The sequence below is a fragment of the Equus caballus genome, chromosome 21 (assembly GCF_041296265.1).
Source record: "Equus caballus isolate H_3958 breed thoroughbred chromosome 21, TB-T2T, whole genome shotgun sequence".
Taxonomy (NCBI): domain Eukaryota; kingdom Metazoa; phylum Chordata; class Mammalia; order Perissodactyla; family Equidae; genus Equus; species Equus caballus.
Window position 1 is genome coordinate 19,795,187 of NC_091704.1, and position 23,791 is coordinate 19,818,977.

At 40.4% G+C, this 23,791-nt stretch overlaps 1 long non-coding RNA gene across 1 annotated transcript in view; it reads right to left on the reverse strand.

Moving 5' to 3' along the window:
• The window catches only part of LOC111769706 (uncharacterized), a 47,878-nt gene extending 25,392 nt beyond the window's left edge, over positions 1-22,486 (reverse strand). The window contains exon 1 of the long non-coding RNA XR_011430498.1: positions 22,212-22,486. This is a non-coding gene — a long non-coding RNA (uncharacterized lncRNA). The remainder of the gene's footprint in view (positions 1-22,211) is intronic.
• Positions 22,487-23,791: the final 1,305 nt, after the last annotated feature.

Consider the following 23,791-nt stretch of genomic DNA (forward strand, 5'->3'; position numbering starts at 1 on the left):
AATTAATGACCCACGTGCAAGTCTTTTCCTCAGGCTTTGTTTCCTGGGGGAAATCTAAGCTAAGACAAAAGGTTTCTGCAAACACCAGCTTCAAGACCTCTCACTAAGTATAGTGAGCATTTGTTGTTTCTGTCACTCAATGTTCACTATTTCTTCCTATGATAATCATAGCTGGAATTCCTCTTTTTCTAACTCAGTCCACTTGGCTTTGGTGTGTCTGATTCCATCCCCTGACTCCACGTGGTCCAGGCACAGTCTAGGTTTGAAGATGAACATGTGACCCCATCAGATGCTCTGAGATTTTTACTGGGAACAGGACTCTTGCTCCCGTGTGCTGGGATGGGCCCCCTGAAAGGCTGAGAGATCTGTGATGCCAATGCCGTCATGTTGTGGGACTTGAGACTGGGGCAGGCAGGCCTAATTCAGGAAAAAAAGCCACATCCTGATCATATTATTTGAGTCCTGAATCTATCTATGCCCCAGACCAGATCCACCCCTGAACATTTAGTTTGTGTAAGCGCATAATTGCCTTTTGGCCAAGATGCTCACTTGCAATGCAAGTGTCTCAACCATTCTCCAAATCTTCAGAATCTCTACGGTTAGGCCTTTCTATGAACTAGTAAATATCAGGAGGCACCCCAATTCCCATCACATAAGTACCCTCCCAACAACACGACTTAAGGAAACTACCATGGGGAGATAGATTCTTTTCCCTACACCCATCCAATCAGACTGAAATGTTCTGGGTGAAATAATTTGTGGCACAATTTCAATCTTTCCTCCTAGAGGAGGAGCAGATTCTCAATATCTTTGCTAATGAGATCATGGAAGTTGTGGCTAATATGGAGTACTTTCTGCCCCGATGAAAGGGGTGAGTTAGCTGTGCAGTGACGGCTTTGATGTGACTCACTTTTTCTGGAGCCTTACCGTCCTGTTTCACTTTCTAGAGTTGCTGTTTTGGAGGAACACTCTGTACTAGGCTGTACACTGAGTTTATGCTAGAACCATGCACTTGCAAGCATCACTAGTGGTGGCTTAGATAGTCTAGGCTTTATCTTCCACCGTACTTCGTGCCTAGATTTTACTTTTTTGTTCTTATTTATGCTTGTTTCGCTTATCCAAATTCATGGCTTTCTTCCTTAGTCTAAATCAGTGTCTTCTGCAAACCTGTGTCTTCTGAGAAAAGATAACTCAGATTTAGAGGCGTTTTAACAGAAAGAACCTTTCCTTGAGGGTTAGTAGCTCCTTGCCCTCCATCTCTGCTTCTGCTTCTAGGTGTCAGTGCATTTATACCCTACCTGGAGATGTGGTGCAGATAAAGCCTCCCTAGGCAAAGGACTAAGAGCTTCGTTCCAGCTGCAGGATGGCTTAAGCTATTGAACGTGTCAGAGAGAGCTGCCTAGAGTTTGTCCGCTTTCTAAACTTTCTCAAACTCCACATCAAAGTATCTGTGTCTCCTTAAAGGATCAGTAAGTCCATAAGCTCGTCTCATCTATTAGCCGTTCTTAAAGCCTTTTCTCCACAGGTCAAGCAGTTTTGTAGTTTTCTTAGTTCTCAAAGGTGAAGAAAGCTTAAGAAGAGGTGCCCAGAGTCACTCTGGGACAAATAGAAGGACCTAGGGAAGGCTTGCTGACAGATGTCCTGAACTGAAAGGAGATGCCAGACTAAAGAAAGGCTCTGTTCATTTTAGCAGGCTCACTGAAGATTACCTTTTTCCTGAGGACTGGATGTACCAGTATCCATCTAATTATGTTCTCACTATTGGCTCAATCTTTTGAAGACAATGCTTTCCTTTGAGAATGATCTCTTTATCTGGCATTGGGGTTTCTATTATTTTTCACTGAGGGGCCCTGAGGCTCAGCCTTAAGTGCCGAAGGATGCCCATATGTTTCTTTGAGTTATTGTTAATTTTCTTTTTTTGTGAGGAAGATTTGCCCTGAGCTAATATCCATTGCCAATCTTCTTCTTCTTCCTTTTTTTTTTTTTTGCTTGAGGAAGCCTAGCCCCGAGCTAACATCTGTGCCTCTACTTTGTATGTGGGATGCCTGCACAGCATGGCTGATGAGTGGAGCAGGTCTGTGCTGGTGATCTGAACTATCCTGCTTTTGCCTATTGGTATGAGTTCATTAATGTACTTTTCAGCCAAAAGAATGGGGTCCTGCTAAGAAAGAAGATAACCGAGCAACAGGAGGAAGGAGGAAGGCAATTCTAGCTAGACTGGTAGCCTTGGACTGACTCGGTGCTTCAGTCGGCTTCTCTCAGGCCGTTGATGAGGGCCCCAGGTAAAATCCTGCTCTATTTAGGACTGCCTTTGGGGGCCCCAAATAATACCTGGTAAGATTTCTTACAGCTCATACTTTGCATAAAAAAAGAGAATTGCACAACTTTTACAAAAATATGCCTCACCAGCATCATCATATAAGATTTATAAATCAAGGTCTGGAAAGTACACATCTGACCTCACAGAACTGAGCAAGCTGTCTCAGCATGGCCAGTTTGAGGGATTTCTTAGCCACCCTGTTACACAATTGTGAAGTTCTTTATCAAGTCCGCCAGTGAGCTTCTCTTGGTAGTCATTTTGTGAAGACTTTAAAGCCGGTCATTAAATGTTAGTGAGCACGTGCTCTGTGCAAGGCGCTGCACTTAGCACTGAGGATGGTACAAAGAAGGAGAAGAAAGAGTTCCTGCCCTCAACACATTTACAGTCTTGACTGGGAAGCCAGAGCACAAAACAGACAAAACTAAACAATGAAATAAGAGTTTTGTAGGAACACGAGACTGCAATCTCGGAGATGTTACAAGGCAGCTTGGAATTACTAAGTAGGTTTACTCGGTATAACTAACATTTTCTATGAAGAATAAATGTATCCATTGTTGTTTTACATAACCTTAATATACATCACCACCCAAAGACAGATGTAGACTTTATTTCTGATGATGAATACCTCATGATTTATTTTACAGCTAAGAAATAGAAGCAAAGATGCTGCTGTTATTTTATTTCTCAAAACTAACAATTGATAGAACCAGATTGGAATTTTTTATGGCCCAGGAAAAGTGTACTGAGCCACTGAGAGGTCACTGTTACATGTCTTAAGAAGTCAAAGAAGCAAGATATGGTGGCGAAAAAAGGTTCTGGAGTCAGATGGGACTAGGTTCACGTCTAAGATTTGTCTTGACCATCTGTGAGCTGTGTGACCTTAGGCAATTTAGTTAATCTCTCTAATGTTCTATTTACTTACTGGTAAAACAGAGACAATAATATCTCTGTTGCAGGGATTTTGAAGGGATAAATGATTTAATGCACATAACGCACCTGGCATGATAACACAACATGTGAAACCAGTAGGCACCCCATGATGATAGCCTGTAGACTGATGTAACTATACACATCTGAACTGCCTCTTGTCAGGTCATTTTGAATGTCCACATGGAATGACCAGGAATTGTGCCATATTCTGAGGGGCCAGGTTAAATTATGCTGGGCTCTATCTTGACTAGAGGTTATGCAATTTTAAGTGCCCAATATATAATGATGATAATTTAAGATGTTATTGGTCTCCATAAATTTTAAAAAAAATCTAGAATTTCTTTTTACTAATTGATAATTGGTAATTCATAATTGGTAAAAACATTTTCTAAACTTTATTTTTACAAACAAGATCCATGATATCTTCTAAGATAAAAATGATAACACAGTTGATATTGCTGGTAGCACTGTTTGAATCAGAACTATGGTTTAGTCACAGAAAAACTTATCTGCATTGTCACAGGGATGGTACTTCTCTGCAGGGAGGTGACGAAAAAGCACTTAGAGAAGGAAGTGGTTGAAACTTCTGGTTGTCAGGGTCAAAGGCATTTATATCACACAACATAGACCATTTTATACACGGAAGTTGTTATTGTGCCCCCCTCAAGTTCATATGCTGAAGTCCTAACCCCCAGGACCTCAGAATGGGACTGCATTTGGGATAAGGTCTTTAAAGAGGTGATCAGGGTAAAATAAAGCCATACAACTGGCATCTTTATGAGAAGAGGAAATTAGGACACAGACAGGTACAGAGAGAAGATGAAGTGAAGACACAGGGAGAAGATGTCCATCTGTAAGCCACGGAGAGAGGCCTCAGAAGAAACCAACCCTGCCGACACCTTGCTTTCAGACTTGTAGCCTCCAGAATAGTGAGAAAATAAAATAAATTTCTGTTGTTTAAGCCGTGCAGTCTGTGGTACTTTGCCCTGGCAGCCCCAGCAAACAAATACAGATACCAAGGTAGGCCTAAAGAATTGAGAGCTTATAACTTGGGGCCAGGATGATTCCATCTGGATCTGGTCACTATTTTCCTCAAAGGAAAAAAATTAAAGAGGAGCTTGGGAATTTGGGATTGACTGCGCCAGTTACTTAGGCTGCTAAGCCACACCCAAAATGCAATATTAAATATGGAAGTCACAGAAAAGAGAACAAACTGTGTTTTAACTGAAATCATTTAAAATGTGTGAAAAACCAGCTGGACTAGCTGGGGACTGAGAATTTGCCATTAAAATAAAGATTAAAACCCTAACTACCCAAAATTTGGCTTGTAAACAACAGTATGGAAATGCGATTAAGTTCTTAAGGTAAATAGCTAGGCAGATCTGAATTCGACACTACAATCTAACACTTACAAGTAGTGTGGTTTTGGTCAAGTTACTTAATCTCTCTAAGCATCTGTTTTCGCATGTGTGAAAAGGGGTACCATATATGCTTGCTATAAGGATTAAGTGAGTTAATAATGAGGTGTGTAAATGTGTAATAAATATAAGCTGTTATTATTATTTATGTCAATATTAAAACACAAAGTTGTTTAAAGGGTAACTTGCTGATGAGGAAGAAATACATGTTTTTGCAGGCAAGCTGTGGAAGAACCAACATTCACCCGCAGTGGTTTACACAAAGGTACCAAATGCTGTGGATGTGAGGCAATATTCTTATCTAATTGCTGCCATGGCTGATGGAGAGACCCTGATGGTTCTATAATCTCAAGTATAATAGTGACAAATTACCGTACGATGAAATATCCCCAATATCCTTACAAGACTGTTCACTAAGGGGGTAGAGGTACTTCTTTGGGGCAGGGTGGTCTGTGGTTGCTTACGGTGTTCTTTATTGATTCTTTTGAACTGTGGGTGGTTTTCTCTTCTAGGTACCTGTATGTGTATGTTAGAGGAAGTAGGATATGATTAGTGACCTATTTTTAGATTTCATATAACTCTTAGCTTTGCCTCTGTTATCATAATTCCAGACACCATAGCTTCCTTGGTTACCACTGCTGTACCAGCTCCTTTTACATTTTGTGGTAAACCAGTTGATCATTGAGTCTGAAGAAAATGAAGCATGCAAAGCTAAAGGTCTAGAAACATGTTTCTTTCACAAACCTTAAAGAGGAGTAGTGACTCAGACCTGGGTGAGCACAATGTTACCCAGGACCTCTCAAAATAGTACTGTTCTTTCCCCTGAAGCTGTAGGGATTAGTGCTGTGGGCCTGGGAGTTCCTGAACTGAGTGCCTCCTGGACTTCCCCAGGGCACAGCGTGGGCCCCTGCACCTTCCTGGAGGAGGGTGGCGCACCTCGGTCCCCGTGGACACCCTTCCTGCCACCTGCCGTAGTTGAGCTCCCCAGAAAGGAGAGTAGGACATATCCTGGGGGAGGTGGAGAGAAGAAAGCAGGGTTCCCAGGCAACAAAGCGCCACAGAGAAGCCTACGGCAGCTTCATGTACCCCAGGGGAACTGACTTTAGTAGGGGACAATTTCCTCTCTATAGCTCCAGGCATGGTGCATAGTCACCCTTCACAAGCACATCAAATCCTTTCTGAAGCAGGCCTTGCCTGGAATGTTATGTTACTTTCTCCAGAATATTGTTTGAAATTAAGAGCCTAAAGTCATAAATACTTTTCCTTCTTGCTTTCTCCTTCCAGAGTGGAAGGCCTTATAGAACTTCTTTGGTAGAAATGTTCATAGAAATTTGGGGGCTATTTCCAAAGCAGGATGGTAATACAGACGTATTCTTTCTGGGAGGGCTGAAGGGTGACCTAGTCAAATTGGAAGAAAGACGATCCGAAACATGTACATTTGATGGGGATAAGAAACCTGGAAAGCAGTAATGCCAAAGGGGAGTTGGGGTGATAGGAGAGCAGCCAGACTGCAATGAGAGAAGTCAGCGTGAAAGGCCAGGCCTATTTTCGGACACGTACCCTGAGTCATGGAGCAACAGAGACCAAAGGTGACAGCCGGTGTCTCGGCTCCTCAGTGAGTAAGCATCTGGAATATCACTTTGATTTTTGTAAAGCTCAGTTTAGGGCATAGAACCTTAGGGAATTTGGAGAAGGGTAAGGAGAAGGAGTATGGAGATGAGGAAGACTCAGGGAATCTGATCAGAGGAAAGATTAAAAGGAGCTAAATATGGGTAGCTAATAGTAGGATGGTAATAATCTACTAATTCCTGACACCCTAGAAGGCAAGCATTATTTATAGTTGGAGATGGTATATTTAGAAGATAAGAGATAGGAATTGAAAGGCTGAATCGCACAAGAAAATGCTCTGGCCAACTGTATTAGCTGATATAACACACCATTTCCCAAGGAAATCCAGTGTGTGTGTGTTTGTGTGTGTGTGTGAGAGAGGACTCCATCACTGAGATATTTGAAAGTAGATGTTCAGTATAATGGTAGTATAAGCTTCTCTGGATCAGAGACCATTGCAGCACTAAATGACCTAATCTACAGAGCCCCAAGAACAGGGCTCTATGAGAATATTTTATAATTTCATTGCTTGATCAAAGTGAATTATACCTGTGGTCACCTGGTTTCTAAACTCGGAAACAAGTGTCCATGTGTAGCTCCTAGAACCCAGACACTTAGGAAATGAACCTGACAATGCTCCTCTAAAATGTAGTCTTCCTTAAAAATATATTGATTTGATTCTTAGAGTCTATTCTGTGATAACAAAAGGAATTCTACCATGGCTGAGAAGTAGAGGGCTTGGATCTCACGTCGAGGAAGCATGGTTCTTCCATAGTAGATGCAGGGAGGCCCATAGAGCAAAGTAGAAGTCAAGGACCACACTCAGGTAAAGACCCCATCAATAACTTTGATACCTGAATCCTAGAGGATGCTGTGGCATGTATGGTTCCTGTTACAGGATTGTGGATCTGGTTAAGTGTTTGGAAATCCATGGAAGATGGTACACTGTCTGTACAAGCATGGATTTTGATTCGGACTAAAACAAGCTATCCTTTTGTTAATTACAGTTTCAAAAACAAAAGTTTGCTGCTAGGTTTGGAGGAAAGCTTGGAAAAGCCTCTGGACTTGGATCCATGCAAGCCTTCTCAGACATCAGGGGTCTATGAGGGGCCGGATATTTTTACTGTCTATTTTTTATTTATAAATAAGTCCTACGTCCCAGGTGCTGGAAAGCTAATCCAGGCTGACAGATTTCCTTACTTGACTGTCTTGGCTTTCAATGGTCTGTGTCACTGCTATTAATAGTAAACTCTATATTCTTGAAGAGTTTTTCTTGTCTACTCTGCCAGTCCCACAGCGGACTTTGGTAAGAGAGTTGGGGTTGGGCTGGAGGAAGACAGAAGCAATTAAGTAGAGGGAACAAGGAGGCAGCAAAAGAAGAGAAGCCAGGAATTTCTCAAGGGAAATTACCCTTAAGCTGACTTTGAAACTTTCTTTGATACATTCTTCCAGCAATTGGTTTTAAAGTCTAAATAATACAAGAATTAAGGAGCTCAACAGGACCCATGGATAGATGGAAAGTGATTCCGATTACCAGATTAGTTGGCCTCTATGAGAAGGGGACTCAAGAGATAAACTTGTTGAGTGAGCTTCTTTTCTGGCTCCCTTTTCCTTAAGCAAACATAAAAATAGTCCTTTTAAAACAGAGCAATATGTATCTTTTTGATAGTCTCTTACTTTGGTTTTCAAAATGCATTGCAATTTGGTAAGAAATTCCAGTCAATTTTGGTGCTTTTGTGTCTTGCTTATTTATCCTACTGTGGCCCAAGGTCTCAAGCAAAGATTGCACAGTGCCCCCAAATACTTTAGAAGCAAAACCTTTGTTAATGGAATTCTGTGGAAATAGAATTTATGCTTAACTCCTAGTTAAACATAAAACCCCTTTTGCTTTAATCCTTGGTGTTGAAATCCTTTCTAAAACGTTTACATTTGCTTTTATGTCTGTGCATGGACATGGTCTAACCTGGCTCTGATGATTCAGCATCTTGTAGCCCCCAATTCTAATAATGTTTTTTGTAGAGGGAGAAGGTAAAGAAGATTGGAATGGGTATAAGCCTTAGCTGAAAAGGCTCCATTATATGATTGTGTTTAAATCCTGTAACAGACTGGCATTCCTGGTTGAGTTCTAAATATCTGCAGACTTTAGCTCCAAATACTGCTACTCCTTTAGCAGATCCAGAACGAATCCTTTGCTTTCATGTTATCCCCTCCTAGGAGAGTCATGAAGCCCTGACAATGAAGACTGAGGGAAGGGCTGTGTCCACAAACAGGACAAAACCCTCATAGGAGCTATTCTGCAGGAACTTTCAGTCCTGAGGCCGAGTGCTCCTGCGTTTCTGTCTTGACATGTAAGAAACCAGGATGGACCCATGAAGCCCATAGACTGCTGGCTCTTTCCCAGCACAAACAGCTGAGGAAGTGTAAACGCGTTCATTCATGTGGGGCGGAGTCATCATGCTGCAGTCTGTCTTGGCGCTCCCTTTGAGTTCACGGAAAAGTGCCAGGTTGGAAGACACAAATAGCCTATCCGAAAACAGTTTTTAAACATCTCCTTGCTCTCACCCTTTCCATCCTTGTCGCCAGAATGATGGCAATGTAGATCACATGAGAAGGACAAGAAAGTGGTTGCAGGTCAGGATTCCTATTTGCCTTGGCTTCTCTTGCTTGTTATGGAGACAAGGAGAGAATCCGCTGCATCAAACTTCTGCATAACCTCTTTCAGCTGTAGGATTTACCACATTTATGAAGCAAATGGCCAAATAAATTATAGCTGGGTCAAGGACAAGAGGATTTAGCCAAGGGAACCCCATGGTTCCTTGCTTCTCATGAATGATGTATGGAATGAGGTAATGCAACCAAAATTAAGTGTGAGCTGCAGAGTCACTTTGCACACAGCTGGCAGTGTAGCTTTTTGATGACTATATGATTTTTTTAAATGTCCTGGAGCATCAGAAGGCCTGAATTCTAGAATCGCATTACCTTGCAACCTAATGTCACAGGTATTTCTGGCCTTCAAGGAAGTGGGCTGTCTCCAAGGGGGAGTGCCATGGATATTTTGACATTAGGAGGTTTGGAAAACCCTTTCCTCTAATTGTTCCTTCCTCCCCATTTGAGGTCTTAGCCTTCCGGTCTAGAGAATCATCATGATTGTTATTGGAATCTCGGGGGATGGGAAGGTGTGGTTAGAGAGGATAAGAAATGAAAATCTGAAATGGAGCAGTATATCCAGAGGGAACTAATTGGCTAAAGCAGAGTTTGCAAAAAGAGCAGACTCCATGATCCTTTACCTGAGACTGTATTTTTGATGTTTACTATGGGCCTCCTTTTCTGGCTCACGAACTTTCCTTCTGAGCAAGGGAATCAGGGAGACATGGGTTAGCCCCCGTTCTGGCTATGTAGCCTCGGGCCTCACCTGCAAGCTGAGAGGGAACATCTGCCACAAAAAAGTGGTTTTTGAGGATTGATGTAATGTCAATGGCCAACAAATATCAATTCCCTCCTTCACTCTATTTTCCCTCTCTCTTTTTTTCTTTTCTTGTTGACTTTCCTCTTAACATGTTGGTAGATGTTTATCTTGAAGTTGATAAAGCTTCTGCTTGTAAAGTGGGCTATCAGCCTGCTCTTTTAGGAAACTCTGCTTCAGCCAATTAGTCCTTTTGGAGGAAAACATTCTGAAGATTACGAGAGAGAGAGAAACACTATTTAGGGAATAATTCTGGGTGCATATGAGGATTGAGAAGCAGGTAAGAATGAGGACATTTTATCCATCATGGGTAAAAATGGAACAAGATTCTTATAATCCATTTGTTTTCTATGGTATCCTGAGCATTAGCAAGGTGCTGCTTGAAAGACAAGAAAAAAGATCCTCCATGGACCTGTGCCTATTTATTTGATTTTATCCTGCCTACGTTATTTGGGAAACCGCTAAGCTGAGAAATTTTTATAAAAAGAGCTGTTTCCTGGGGTTCCTGGCAGAAGCAAATACAACATTGACATGGTGGGATGAACCCTTAGTCCAAGTCTCACAGGATTCCCACACATAAATACCTGTTTGAACATGAGCTCATGATACATAGTTGTAAGAACACAAGAAAACAATCTACCACAAATGTGCATTAGCAGACATTAAAAAAGACGTTAGAATTAGATAGTTCCCCACAATTTAAGTGGTAGAATCATTCAATGGAAGCTGTGAGAATAATGTTTTAAATGATTAAAGACGTAGAGTAGGAATTTAAAATACGAAAAATGAACAAGCTATTATAAAAATTCATTTAAAAAAAGAAAAGGCAGATTTTAAAAGAACTACTAAAACTGCTAGAAGGGAATGTAACTGAATGCAATTGAAGTGAGAATTAGTAAACTAGAAAATCTAAAAAAATTATCCAGAAACTAAAATTGAGAGATAAAGTGAGGGGAAGTATGTAAGACAGGTGGCAATACATGTAGAAGAAAATTAAAATTTTACATATGTTAATCATAGTTCCTAAAGGAAAGAATAAAGGGAGTAGGAGAAAGGCAATACTTGAAGAGATAATGATGAAGAATTTTCCAGAGTTACAGTCCTAAGTCCTTATATTCAGGAAGTGCAAAAAATCTCAAGCAGATTACCTTAAAAAAATATACTAGACATACTGAAATGAAATCTCAGAAGTCAAAAGACAAAGAGAAAAATCTTAGAAACAACAAAAAAGAAACAGCATTTTATTTATAAGAACTGACAACAGACTTTTCAATAACAAAAAGAATATTATTTTCAAAGTTCTAGTATAAAATTTTATTAAGTCCAGTAATTATGAGTGAGATGCAAGAAGGAATGATGAACACATAAATTAGTAAGCATGCGATAAATCTAAATTAGTATTGACTTGATAAAACAACAGTGTCGACAATGGCATGATTTAGAGGGTAAAAAGACAATGGAAAATTAAAAGCTATACAAAAGTAATGTGCAAGATGGGGAGGCACTGACTGGATCTAATGTGCTCTCAGTTCTTGTATTTTCTTGGAAGAAAATAGAGAGCATTAATTAACTTTAGATTTTGTTAAGGTAAGTATGCATATTAAAACTTTAAGGATAACCACTAAAAAAAAGAGAAATTAGAAGATAAACATGTAACTTCCAAACCAGGAGAGAAAGAGCAAGGAGTAAAGAAAACTCATTTAGTTTAGTAGAAGCCAAATAGGAGATAAATATACCTTAGGGTAAATAGGAAACACAAAATAAGATGACAGTAATAAGTTCACATATATCAGTAATTACAATAAATGTAAATAGACTAAACTGTCCAGTTAAAAGATCAAGATTATCACATTGGGTTGAAAATAAAAACAAAACAAAAACCAGAGACATATCTAAAACATAAAGACCCCCAAAGTTAAAATGAAAGGATAACAGCAGATACGCCAGACAAATTTTAACCAAAAGAAAGCTGATATAGCCAAGTTAATTGCAAACAAAGTAGTGTTTAGCTATTAGAGATAAAGATAAGCTTTAAATAAGAATAAAAGAAATAGTATCCCAGGAAGATACACATTCTTTTCAAGGACTCATGGGCTATTTAAAAAACCTAACCATGTATCATTACAGAGCAAGTCTTGGTAAATATAGTAAATGTCAAAAAAGCATATACACACCAAGCTCTCTGACTACAATGGGATTAAGAGAGAAACCAATAAGTAAAAGATTTTTTTAAAAAACCCAATACTTTAGACAATTAAAAATAACTTTATTTCTAAATAAATCATAGATCAAATAATTAATAACAATGGAAATAAATATTTATAATTATACAATAATGAAGTTGTCATAGATAAAAGTAGTGTGATGGGGCCAAAGTACTACTTAGAGTATAATTGACAGCCTTAACTATTTCTACTAGAAGAGAAGAAAATCAGGACTTAATGACTTAAGAATCTAATAAAAGAACAGAATAACTCAAAAGAATTAAAAGAAAGGAAAATATGAGGCAGGGAATATAAGCTAAGAAAACTAAAAGCTAAAAGCTAGGAAGTTTCAACAAAATCCAATAACTAACCTTCCTGTGCTTCCTTATGCATTCTGTCCCTAGGAATGTGGGGTGGTTTACCTAACTGGTAAGTTTGAGAGGCATACACTGAGCTTACTCAACTCAGCTCTGCCCTTCTTTCAGAGGAAACCCGCCCGGAGTCAGGATAAATTTTCCTCTGCTCCTCCGTGCCACAGATCTTACCCAGGCAGCCCTTTTGGAAATTCTGCTTACTCAGGAAGTCAATCTAGTTCTGGCTCTTGTATTAATCTACAACCTCCAACCTAGCCTTTATCAGTAGTAACGATACTCCTTTATTTGATTTCTCAATTTGTTCATAACCTAGGAAGAAAAGAGGGAAAACACAAATACATCGTTTTAGGAATGAATAAGAAAACATTGGTAAGATGTAGTAGATATTAAAGAAAAATGAGTATACTATGGCTAACCAAATGCCAATAAACTTAAAAACTTTGATGAAGTAGACTATTTCATAGAAAAATATGAGTTTAAAACAGAATCAAAAAGAAATAGATAAGTAGTTACGACCATTAACAAAATTCAGTCTTTTGTAAAAATCTACACACATGCTTGTTCATGTCTATACACACACATTTCAAACTCCTAATTTACAGTGAGTTCTGTCAAACAGTAAATCTTACACAAACATTACAGATAAGAAAAGGAGTGAATGCTTTCCTATTCATTTTATGAGACTAGTGTAACTTTGATAGAAAATCAGATAAACTTGATATGAGAAACAAAAAAATGCCAAAATGAAAAAGGAAATTTGAACAATAATTACTAATAAACGTCTGACCCAAAATCATAAATACAATATTTGCTAATCAGAATCCAGCTGTGTCTTTATGAGTTTTATATATGTGTATTTGTGTGCATGTGTGTGTGGGTAAATGAAATAGGGGTTAACAACAGAACCCCTTTAATGTAATTTAGCATATTAACTAAAGAAGAAATATATAATAATTTAAACAGAAGCAGAAAAAGCATTCGAAAAATTCAATGTATTTTCATCATCAAAACTCTTAGTAAAATGGAAAAGAGGGGAATATTTGGCAAAGTATATCTACCAAAATTTTTGAGCAAACCTTATACTCTATGGTGTGATCTTCAAACAGGAGTAAGACAAGAATGCTCGTCATCACATGGTCTACTCATCAATGTACTGGAAATTCTAGTCAGTATATTAGACAAGAAAGAAATGGAAGATGTAAGGGTTGGAAAAGAAGAAAAATCTTTTTCAAGTAATAAAGTACTTAATTCAAGTAATAAAGCTGCTGGATGAAGGATTGTTGTAGGTTGGTTTCCCTGGGAAGCTGACTCTGAGCGGAGATTAGCACATGGAGAGTTTGTTAGGTTGTGTTCTTGATATCAGCAACCTGTAGAAGGAAGAGGAGTGAAGCAAGACTGGGCAAAGGGAGAAGCTGAGCTGTGATGCAGTCCTAAAGAAGGCCCCAGAGAACCCCATGGGAAGATCTGAAGCTGGCAAGTCCCTTTAGAATTGTTCCAAGTTGGAGAGAGGAGGCCAGGCCTTTATATCCCCAGGTTGACCAGTTACTGGGTGCAGGATGCCCTGGGAAGGGGCATTGCTCTGGGCTTGGCAGCTCTTTGGCTGATGAGGTCTAACTGCTGGCATTACTTCCTGCGCTTGAGGGGTGAGTGCTGAAGGGGGATCTGGGAGGCACTGGGATCTACCTGTTCACCTAAGTTCTGGGTACCATTCCTTCAGGATTTCAGTGGGAGTCTTTTCCTTTGGGGAAATTTGTAAGAGGAAGATAAGAGAGATGAACTAAAGCTCCCGTTGTTGTAGCTGGTGTTGAGGCCACAACTGATCCTCATTGATCCCTGCTGTGCTATGCATTCTAAATCCCCTTCATCCTTAGCCAGCACTTCTGCTCGTCTCAATTGTCCATCTGGTGGGTGACCAAGGTGTTCATTGCTAAGAGTTCTGTGACCCTGGTCAGTGGTGCCCCTCTCAGGCCAGGGTTGCTGCAATTGTCCAATTACCATCAAAATTGGGCAGGAGAGTACCAAGAAGCACCCAGGTGCGTCACTTAAATGCCAAATACATTTTTCCCTGCCTACACTGTGTAACAGTAACCCTACCTTCTTCTGGTAATGTATTAATGCCCCTGCCGCTCTGAACCTGCAACTCATTATGCTAATTGCCTCTAACAGTTAAGTGCTGCCATCTGGCCTCTATTGTTTCAGGGTCCTAGTATCCCATTGCTCTCAATGAGCCCAGTTCTGTAACAGCCTCTGCTACTGTCATTCCTGGCCTGCAGAGGGGAGCCACTGCTGAAATTAGCGAGGCCAGTACTCCTCCCATCAGCACGTTCCTTATTGCTTTGGGCCCTCCTCTGGAGCATCATCATCCTATGGATTTTTTAGTCTTACATGTTAAGTCCACTCTTATATGCCTACTTATCTGAGGTTTTTTTTTACTGTTTCTTCTTATTTCTGCCTTGGCAATTCAGGTATTTCTACCTTCACTTAGTGCAGGCTAGGGTCAAACAAACTTTTTCTATAAAGGGCAAAACAAACTTTTAGGCTTTGTGAGCCACAACCAGCCTTGTTTGCATATCTTCTTTGTTTATTTTTTACAGCCCTTTAAAAATGGAAAAACACATTCTTAGCTTGTGGGCACGAAGCTGGATTTGGCCAGCAGAGTGTAGTTTGCAAACCCCTGGGCTCTCACTTTTTCGTGCTTCTGGGAGCCCTGCTAGCCGGGTGTTTACCCAATCTCCAAAGGTCCGTAACAGGACCCGTGTTCAATCCCATGTCCTGCCACAGTGACCCTCAACTGATAAACTTTCCCTTCTTCAACTTTGTACTCTGCCTCCCATGAACCAGCATCCTCAGGATCCAGCCCAGTGCATACTCTCCTGGCTCTTGCTGGGACATGTTTTCTAGGTCCCACAGCTCCTTTTTGGTGTATGTTCTTTCCTTCTTTATCAGGCTCAGAGCATCCTGGCTGGGTTAACCTTAGATACTGTCCTAGTTGTCAGGAGAGGAGGTGGAGGTGGATCCCAAGAGAGATGCATATTGTCCTGTGGGGAGAGGCCTCTTCAATATACGCAAGGAAGAGGGAAAGAGCTAGACCTTAGCAGGGAGGAGTGGGCCACTTCTACGAGCTCAGAGCGTTCTGGGGAATGTGGAGACTAAAGAGCGTCAGGTGTATCAACATAGGTGTCCTGTTCCTGTGAGAGGGTTCATTCTTTCCCAGCCAGGGCTCTGAACTTACACAGCCAACTGTATGAACTGAGAGCTTAATCTTCTTTGGAGCTCTGGTTTGCAAAAATTGAGAAGTCTGCAAATCCCAAGTGTTGGTGAGGATTTGGGACGAGGATACATTCATATGCTGCTAGTGGGAGTGGACATTGGAGCAACCACTTTGGAAAGCAATTTGGTAACATCAAATAAAATTTAAAATGAACTTAATTTTCACCCCAGCAATTCTCTACTACCTTAAAGATATTTTTCCCATGTGGATAAGAATGTTCGATTTAGTATCATTGGTAATGGATGGAAATTAGAAACCGCCTTAATTTCCACTCACTCGAGAATGGATAAATTGAAGTATATTCATACAAGGACATAGTATTCTGAAATTAAAGTGATCTAGAGCCACTTGTCTCAGTGTGGATGGGCCTTAAAAGTAAAATCTTAAACCAAAAGTAAAAAAAAAAGTTTAGAATATTTATAGCATAATGTTGCATTTATGTATTTCAGATATATATTATTATTACATATTGCATATATACATTACATATATTACATGTTTGCAACATATTATACATATATTACCTACATAATTTATTATGAAATATTGTGAAAACATGAATGAGAGTAAAAAACCAAATTAAAGATAATAATTCCTTCTGCAGAGGGGAGTGTGAGAAGGAGAAGAATGGGACTGAAGAAGGGGCTTTCATCATATCTGTAATATTTTTTTTCCCTTGAAAAACTCTGAAGCTCTAAAGATAGAAGGCAAAATGTTAAGCTTTGACAATGCAGAGTGGTGGGTACTTGAAAGTTTGTTGTTTTATTTTCTATGCTTTTTGGTATGCTTGAATTACTTCAGAATTTAATAAAAGAAAAAAATTGAGTTTAAGTAAACGGACTATATAAGGAAAAATCTGTTGTTGTAATTTGATTAAAATTAAAGTCACAAATCCTTGTTTCTGACCAATGAAACCCAACTTTCATAAACCATGGCATTTAGCTTGATAAACTCCATCTCAGACCTTACACGGACTCTGAAAGAAGATAGGCGGACATGAATGAATTGAACGTACTGAAAGTCATCAGGGGGAATCTCTTTAGTCTCTCTTCTCTGGGGATTCTGAGGTTGGGAAAGGGGAAAGAATGTTGGTCCAGGAAAAAGCTCAGCTCAGGAACCTCCAAGGAGATTCAGCAACTTGTGCAGTGCCTAACCCAAGGCCTCTCCAGTTCTGTTCTCAGTTTCAGCTTTCCTGCTGTTCACATGATCCCCTTGCATCCTGGTGTCTCTATGGGCTCATTAACTCGCTTCTCTAGGTGCTGTGGTCAAGAAGCAATGAAGCTGTGGCATTCCAGGCCTTTCAGTACAGCGAGAGCATGGAGGCTGTAGGGCTGATAACATCTCCTTGTCTGTCCAATGGAAATGGAAAGACTGGGCTGTGCTGAAAGCACTGATGATCAAAGCCATGTGGAGGGAAAACTTGGAGAGTCAGTGTTGGAAGAAACTTTAGAGAGCATCCAGTTAAGCTTTTGTGTGTGTGCATTCAAATCTTTTGTTGCAACAGAGTAGGTAAAACAGGTGGTCATGAAACTGCTCTGGTTAAAGCAAATGGGGAGACCCCAAAGTCTAGTCCTTTATATTCCTGTTTCTTTCTCCTTCCCCATCCCTCCCCTCTCACTCACACTCTGACCAGCCTCTGGGAACACAAGGTGTAAAACACTGTTCACGTCCAAACCCTTCATTTGACAGATGAAGACATTGACCTCTACTGGAATGCTGTGATTTGCTCAAGGTCACACTCAGCGAGTGGGGTGGAGCCCCTCCACCCCTGCCAGTGTCCTTTGTTTCTTAATTTTTCTTAGAATAGAGCCAAGATAAGCAGGCTATATTGAGGTTTTCTTCCTCCTTTCCTTCTTTTATTTATTTATTCTCTGTACTCTAGAATTAAAAAAGACAATTTTGAGTATTTTTACATCAAGCCATGATATTACCATCCTTCTGTGTTACAACTTATTTCATGGAGCTCCGTGTGAAGGAATCAGAGTTAATTCTTATGTGTTATGGTGATGGAGGAGAGAGAGGGATATAGACTAATTCCACGTGAGGGAGATAGGAGATAAATGTTAAGAGGGAGAGGAACGCCCCATTCTGCCTGTTCTCAAACAGCTCTCTCCTGGACCCCACTCTTTTATATAAGAATTTGAAAGCTGCACTTTCAAAATGCCAAAATTATCCCTCCAGGTAAAACCCATCGATTACTTGCACCGCAAAGTGAATATAAATAACATTTCATGAGCACTTTCTACATGCCAGGCACTATGCTAAGTGTTTCACATGCATTATCTTATATAATCCACACAATAATGGTATGAGGCAAATACAACTATTATCTTCGTTTACCGAGAGATAAATGGAAGTTTACAGAGGTTAAGTATTTCACCCAAAAGCACACAGCTAATAAATAGCAGAGTCAAGATTTGAGTTCATGCTCTTAGTGGCTATGCTGTTCTGAAGTGGGCAGTCAGTCATATCCAACTACTACCCAGTCAGAGAAGGGATGTTTCAGCGAGTGTGCAGAAGAAGGGGTAATTAATTACAGAGCAGGTGGGCGTGGCTTTTCTTTCCATTTTACAACCAGGCTTAAGTTACTTCTGTATGTATTTTGATTAGAGATTCCCAAGAATAAATAAAGTATAAAGAAAAAAGACTTATCTAAATATAACCAAGTTCCAAGAACCAAAAATTGCACTTAAATTATAAGATTTGCTGTAAACACTTACGTAAATGAGAGCATAAGTTCTGAGAGGACTATATGCCATCAGACCTGATTTCCCATTGCCTTTGTAGACTTTCAATTCTTAAAATCAGCTTTACAGTGAGAAGAGACTGTTAAGGATACTTAAGCAATATAAAAGTTAATTACTGATTATCCATCTCAAAGAGAGGTAAGCTGGATATTTAAATAATTAAATACTTAAAAAAATCTCTTTTTGCAAATGATGTCAGTCTTCACATCATTCACGTTATTTGCAAGAAACAGTCTACCAAATTTAAACTGACTTAAGCAACGAGAATATTTATTAGGGCTTATAGCAGGCAATTCAGAAGTAGAGTGGGCTTCATAGTTGACTGATTCGACGACTCAAAAAAATGTCATCAAAGGGCCAGCTTCTCTCCTCTTCATTCTACTGTCTTAAACTTCACCTTCATTCTCAGATTGGTTTTCCTTGTGTTCACAAAATGACTGCCAACAACATTTGGGTCTACGAGTCTCCTTATTCACATACAGTGAGGAAGAGACACCGCCTTCCTATTGCTCTCTCTTAAGAAGCAAGAAGAACATTCCCAGAAATCTCTTTTTCTTCTCACTGGCTGGAGTCAAGGGTCACATGACCGTTTCTTAGCCAGTCTCTGGGAAATGGATTGAGATTACTCAGAGTCAGCCAGGTCTCTCTCTTTAAGTGAGTTCATTCTCTCAGACACCATGACTTTTTATCAATAAGAGAGAAGTGGAGTGTATGTGACAGAGGTAACCACAGCCCCCAGTATAGAATTTGCCTGTACCAGATGGACACCATGAATCATTGACATATTCCAGAGACATGTGTTAAATATCTGCCATCTGCTCAGAACCAAGAGATCCTACAGAAAAGTTACACATAAATCCATTTTCCTATTAGGTGACAAAAATGACAAACTGTAGCTCATGCTCTTTCTGCTTTCTCCTCCCTACTGTTTGGTGTAAGCACTCAACAAAAATCCCAACACAGCCAAAGATTGGACTAAAGATGGAGACTAAGCCTAAATTGATGACTCCAAAACAAGGAAACGGACCAAATTCAGTCAACCACTTAGTTTCTAACCAATTATTTTATTAAACACAATGCTTTAGAGGAATCAATCTTTCTTTTTACACCGTCCAACTTCTCTTTATCAGATGATAGATTACACTGACTTAACCTTTAATTCTTGAGAGCATTGGGCATGCATCTCCATCACCCACAACTCGTCAATTTGACAGCTAGCAACTTTACTCTTGGGCTTATGATATTACATACTTACATGTTTTATTTTTGGAGGAGTAGGAGAAGGGCCCCCAAATTCTTATATACAGAGCTCAGAGTGTCCTATATTGGGAGGATGATTTCATGTGTAAGTGTGAAATACTTTCAGAAGCACTTCCCTTGAAAGTTATTGAGGTATGGGTGCTGGGAACGAATTATGAGTTGTCTTACACTGTGGTTTAGCAAGATTTGAAGTGGGTCAAATAAACAATTTTAACCGTCTCTCTTTTTTTCCCTAACAGCACAGCCGACTACACCTGCCTCTTTATTAACCACAAAAAAAGTGAAAACCTAGCAACATTAAATTAAATCTTTTTCTGCTTTGCACTAGTATGCCCACGGAGAGTGCTAAAGCCAACTGGAAGATTTAATGCTTAGAGAGAGCAAAGGATTATTTGCTTCTGCCCCAGCAACAGAGGTATTGTAAGAGCTCTGATCACTTAAGAGAGGCAGGACACAGGCGTGGACTCCCTTTCGGTCTCTTACTTAGATTTTTAAATTCTTCTTGGCTTATTTATTTGTTGAAGAGATTATAGCATAGTCTAGAGCAGTGGTTTTTCTGAGTTTGTTCTTCTGGTTGACTCCCAGGCTGATCACCAATAGTACTTGCGTTTATAAAGAGATAATCTATATTTTTGCTTTTAGCATCATTTTGTCATTTCAGTATTAGCTCATAAAATCCAAGAAGCATTCTTTTATAATTATAGCAAGTGTTTTGATGGTGGAATGAATAGAGAGGGGAGGAGAGGGGAGGGATGTGGGAATAGGTGACCTGAGGATTATTTTGCTGTGCCAAAATGGCAACATGGGGCTTTGGCTTGCCACTGTCCTAAATCTATGACTTTTCAGAGCTCAGCCGTTCACCTTCAAATAACTCTATTTTATTATTTTTGTTTCTTATGGAGATCAGACACCAACTCCCACATGTCTTTTACCATGTAAACTTTTATACAGATCTAAATATGAATTCCACCTGTGTCAGAATCTTTCATACACAGAGTTTGAGACCCACTGCACCAGAACTTTAAGAATACTCTGAAGAACGAAATCGATGGCCAGTTGGGAGAGTAAAACATGAGGCTTTCTGGTTGAGTCTACATCCAACCTGTTTATACAACTGATTTTTTTTAAACATCAAGGACTTGGTGAGTTGTAGACATGTCTCCCCCATTGTTCCCTAGCCCAGTAAACAGAATATCATCCACCCTTGTTTAGATCAGAAACATGGGAGCAATCCTTAATGCTTTGCTTTCTGTAACTTCTCGAATCTAATTCATCTTGAAATCCCGTGGTTCTCCCAATAAAACATACATAGAACATGTCAACTTCACATCTGCAGTCAACATCCTGGCGCTAGCCACCATCATCTCTAATCCTCAAAAATTTTCTGTCATGTCTCCTTGGCTCCATCCTTGCTCATCTATAATCCAATTTCCACTTTGAGGCCAGAATTGTCTTTTAAAAGTACAAATCAGAGTATCCCAGTCCTCTTCATAGAACTTTCCGTGGTTTCCAAGTACTATGAATAAAATTCAGACTCCTGAGCATGATCCCCTAAGCCCTGCTTGATTGGGCTCCGACTCATCCAAGGCCCCTATCACCCACACTCACCACACCTGAAGTTGTGACTCTTGCTTTTCTCTATGCCGGGAAAGTTTCTTCCTCAGTTCTCCATGTGGTTTTAGCTTAAATGTCACCTCCCCCAGAGGTGTTCCCTATTATCCTTCCAAAGTGGTGTGGTAGTTACTGGGGATCAGGTAGTTTAATATCCATTCAAACTCTGTTTTCCTATGCCAAGAATATGAAACTAAAGAAATCACATTTCCCAGACTCTCTGGGAGCTTGCATTCTAGAAACAATTTAGTTTCAACCAGCAAAATGCAGGGCCCCCATTTTGTGTCTCTGTTTTGATGGGATTGAGCATCATTTTGCTGGCCTGGATCGTGGTGGAAGTGGTGTGATTCTCGAGCAAGCAGTTATAGCTGTGGCTACAATGTGTAGCAGCAAAAGGCAGCTTTCTGATTCAGTGGCTGTGCAATAGCAGCAACAGCTGTTTTAAATGTATGAAGGGCTAGAATGTTCTGCAGTCAGTAAGGGTGTGGCACCTTCCTAATACACAGTTTCTTATAAAAGATTGTGCAGAGGCTGGGGATGGTTCTTGAGAGGTCAGCCTAGAGCCTGGTCATCCAACCTTTAAAAAAAATTGAGAATCACTACATTCCTTGTATAGAATTTCTTTCTGCTTAAACTAGCTGGAGCGGATTCTGTTGTTTGCAATAAAGTGTGGACAAATATAAGTGCCTTCCATAAGTTACTCTTTAGCGCAACTTTCCTTTTTATTTTTCCTTTTCCTTATCATAATTTAAATTATACAGTTCATGTATTATCTCTTTCCACTGCAATCTAAGCTTCATGAGAATGAGAATGAGACCTTGTCTGTCTGGTCACTGCTCTGTCTCTGCACCTAGGACAGTTTTTGAAGCATGGAAGCAGGAAGCATAACCGTTTGTTGCCTGAACGAACCAGCCCCAGGCATTTGGTGAGTGCTCCCCATCACGCCCTGGCAACCTTAGCAGTAGAGGGGTTTGCTCTGCAATTATAGTCTTTCATTTGACTCACCATTTGTTTCTGGTCCAGATCCAATTTACTTCTTCTGACTCAGCAAAAGGAAACATCTTTTGATGAAGATGACAGAGCAAGTCCGTGAATTCTCTAAAAGCTCTGCATCAGGAAACTTCTGCTAAATGGTGCCTCACATCGCTATCAGCAGAGCAGGGCTCAGCCAGCTTTCACTATCAGTAGTGTCAGGCAGCAGGGCAGAGACTGAACAAGGAGGGCCAGCCCAGCTGGGCCATTGCAGGCCCTTCTTGCTTGGAGACTATTTCACAAACAATGGCAAGTCTGGGCACTGTCTTTCTGAAAGACTGCCCATGGTCATGCCATCCACTCTCATTGTTTGCTTGTCTCTTTCCCAAACCCAACATACTTTCCTCTTTTGCAAAATGTTCACAAGCCCACAGCCTGCTCTGGCTAATTTAATACTCTGTTTGCTCTAAGAGCCTGACCTTCCCTTCCCCTATTTCCAAAGGAAGCAAAGGTCTCTGAAGAAATGATTGTAATCTTTTTGCTTTGTTTTTAACATACCGAGAAGTTGGGTTCTCAGCATAAAATGTTGAATAATAGATTATTTGCCTAAAATAATCTATGCCTCCTTCAATTTTTTGTCCTAGTGCTTGGTACAGGATCTGGTATATAATGGGTGCTCAATAAATATTTGAAGAATGATTGAATGAGTGAATCATCCTAGTTTTGTGCTGTTTTTTTAAAGCTAGCAAAAGGTTAATATATGCAGAGAAGACAGTATATGAGAAAAAAAATTCCCACATATGACTTTGATTCTATTCTAATGTGTTCCTGCAGTCAGGCAGGATTTCATTAACATTTTCTCCACATCATGCCTGCTGATTATCATTGCAAGCTTTAGTTGACAAGTGCCATTCACAAACCACATCCCTGAACCTAAGAGGGTATCCAGCCATGTGGGGCTTCATTTTCTCAGTCCTGACACAAACAAGACGGCAAATGTCAAATGTTCTGTTTTAGAACTCGTATAGAGAATGGTGTGCATCTCCAAGGTCAGGGCATGCACCCGCTTTACTTTGCATTCATGAGCAGGAATGCCGGATGACAGGTAACCTTCAGAGAGGGAGGCTGTCATTGGCAGAAGGGCACAGGCTTGGAATTGAATCTTCCTAAAAAAGTCACATCTGCCGGCTGGCAGGAGAAGGAACTCGTGTCAGGGCAGGTGACTAACTGGCCGCGGAGGGCTGCTGGTTACTGATTAAGCTGGGCAAGTCATTTTGAAAGCAAAGAGTGCTCCTGGAGCTGAGATTAGGCAGGCTGTCTCAGGCGCCCACCATCCAGAGGGTAGGGGGGAGTGGGTGGGTAGAAGAGGGCGAGGTCAGGAAGAGGACAGGCAATGGGTATGCCCTTGGCTTGGTGGGAGGGAGAAGTCTCGCAGGGGTGGCCAGGCCCTCTGGTCTGTCTCCGGAGCTTCCAGAGATAGGTGACATCTATCTCTAGGGCAGAAATTCCTGCCCTGAGGTTGAGACACTTCTCGGGTTTGCCAGCTGTCTCAAAGGGTAATGTGAAATTCTCAAACCCAAATGGTTTCCAAGCCTCTTGACTAATATGTAGAC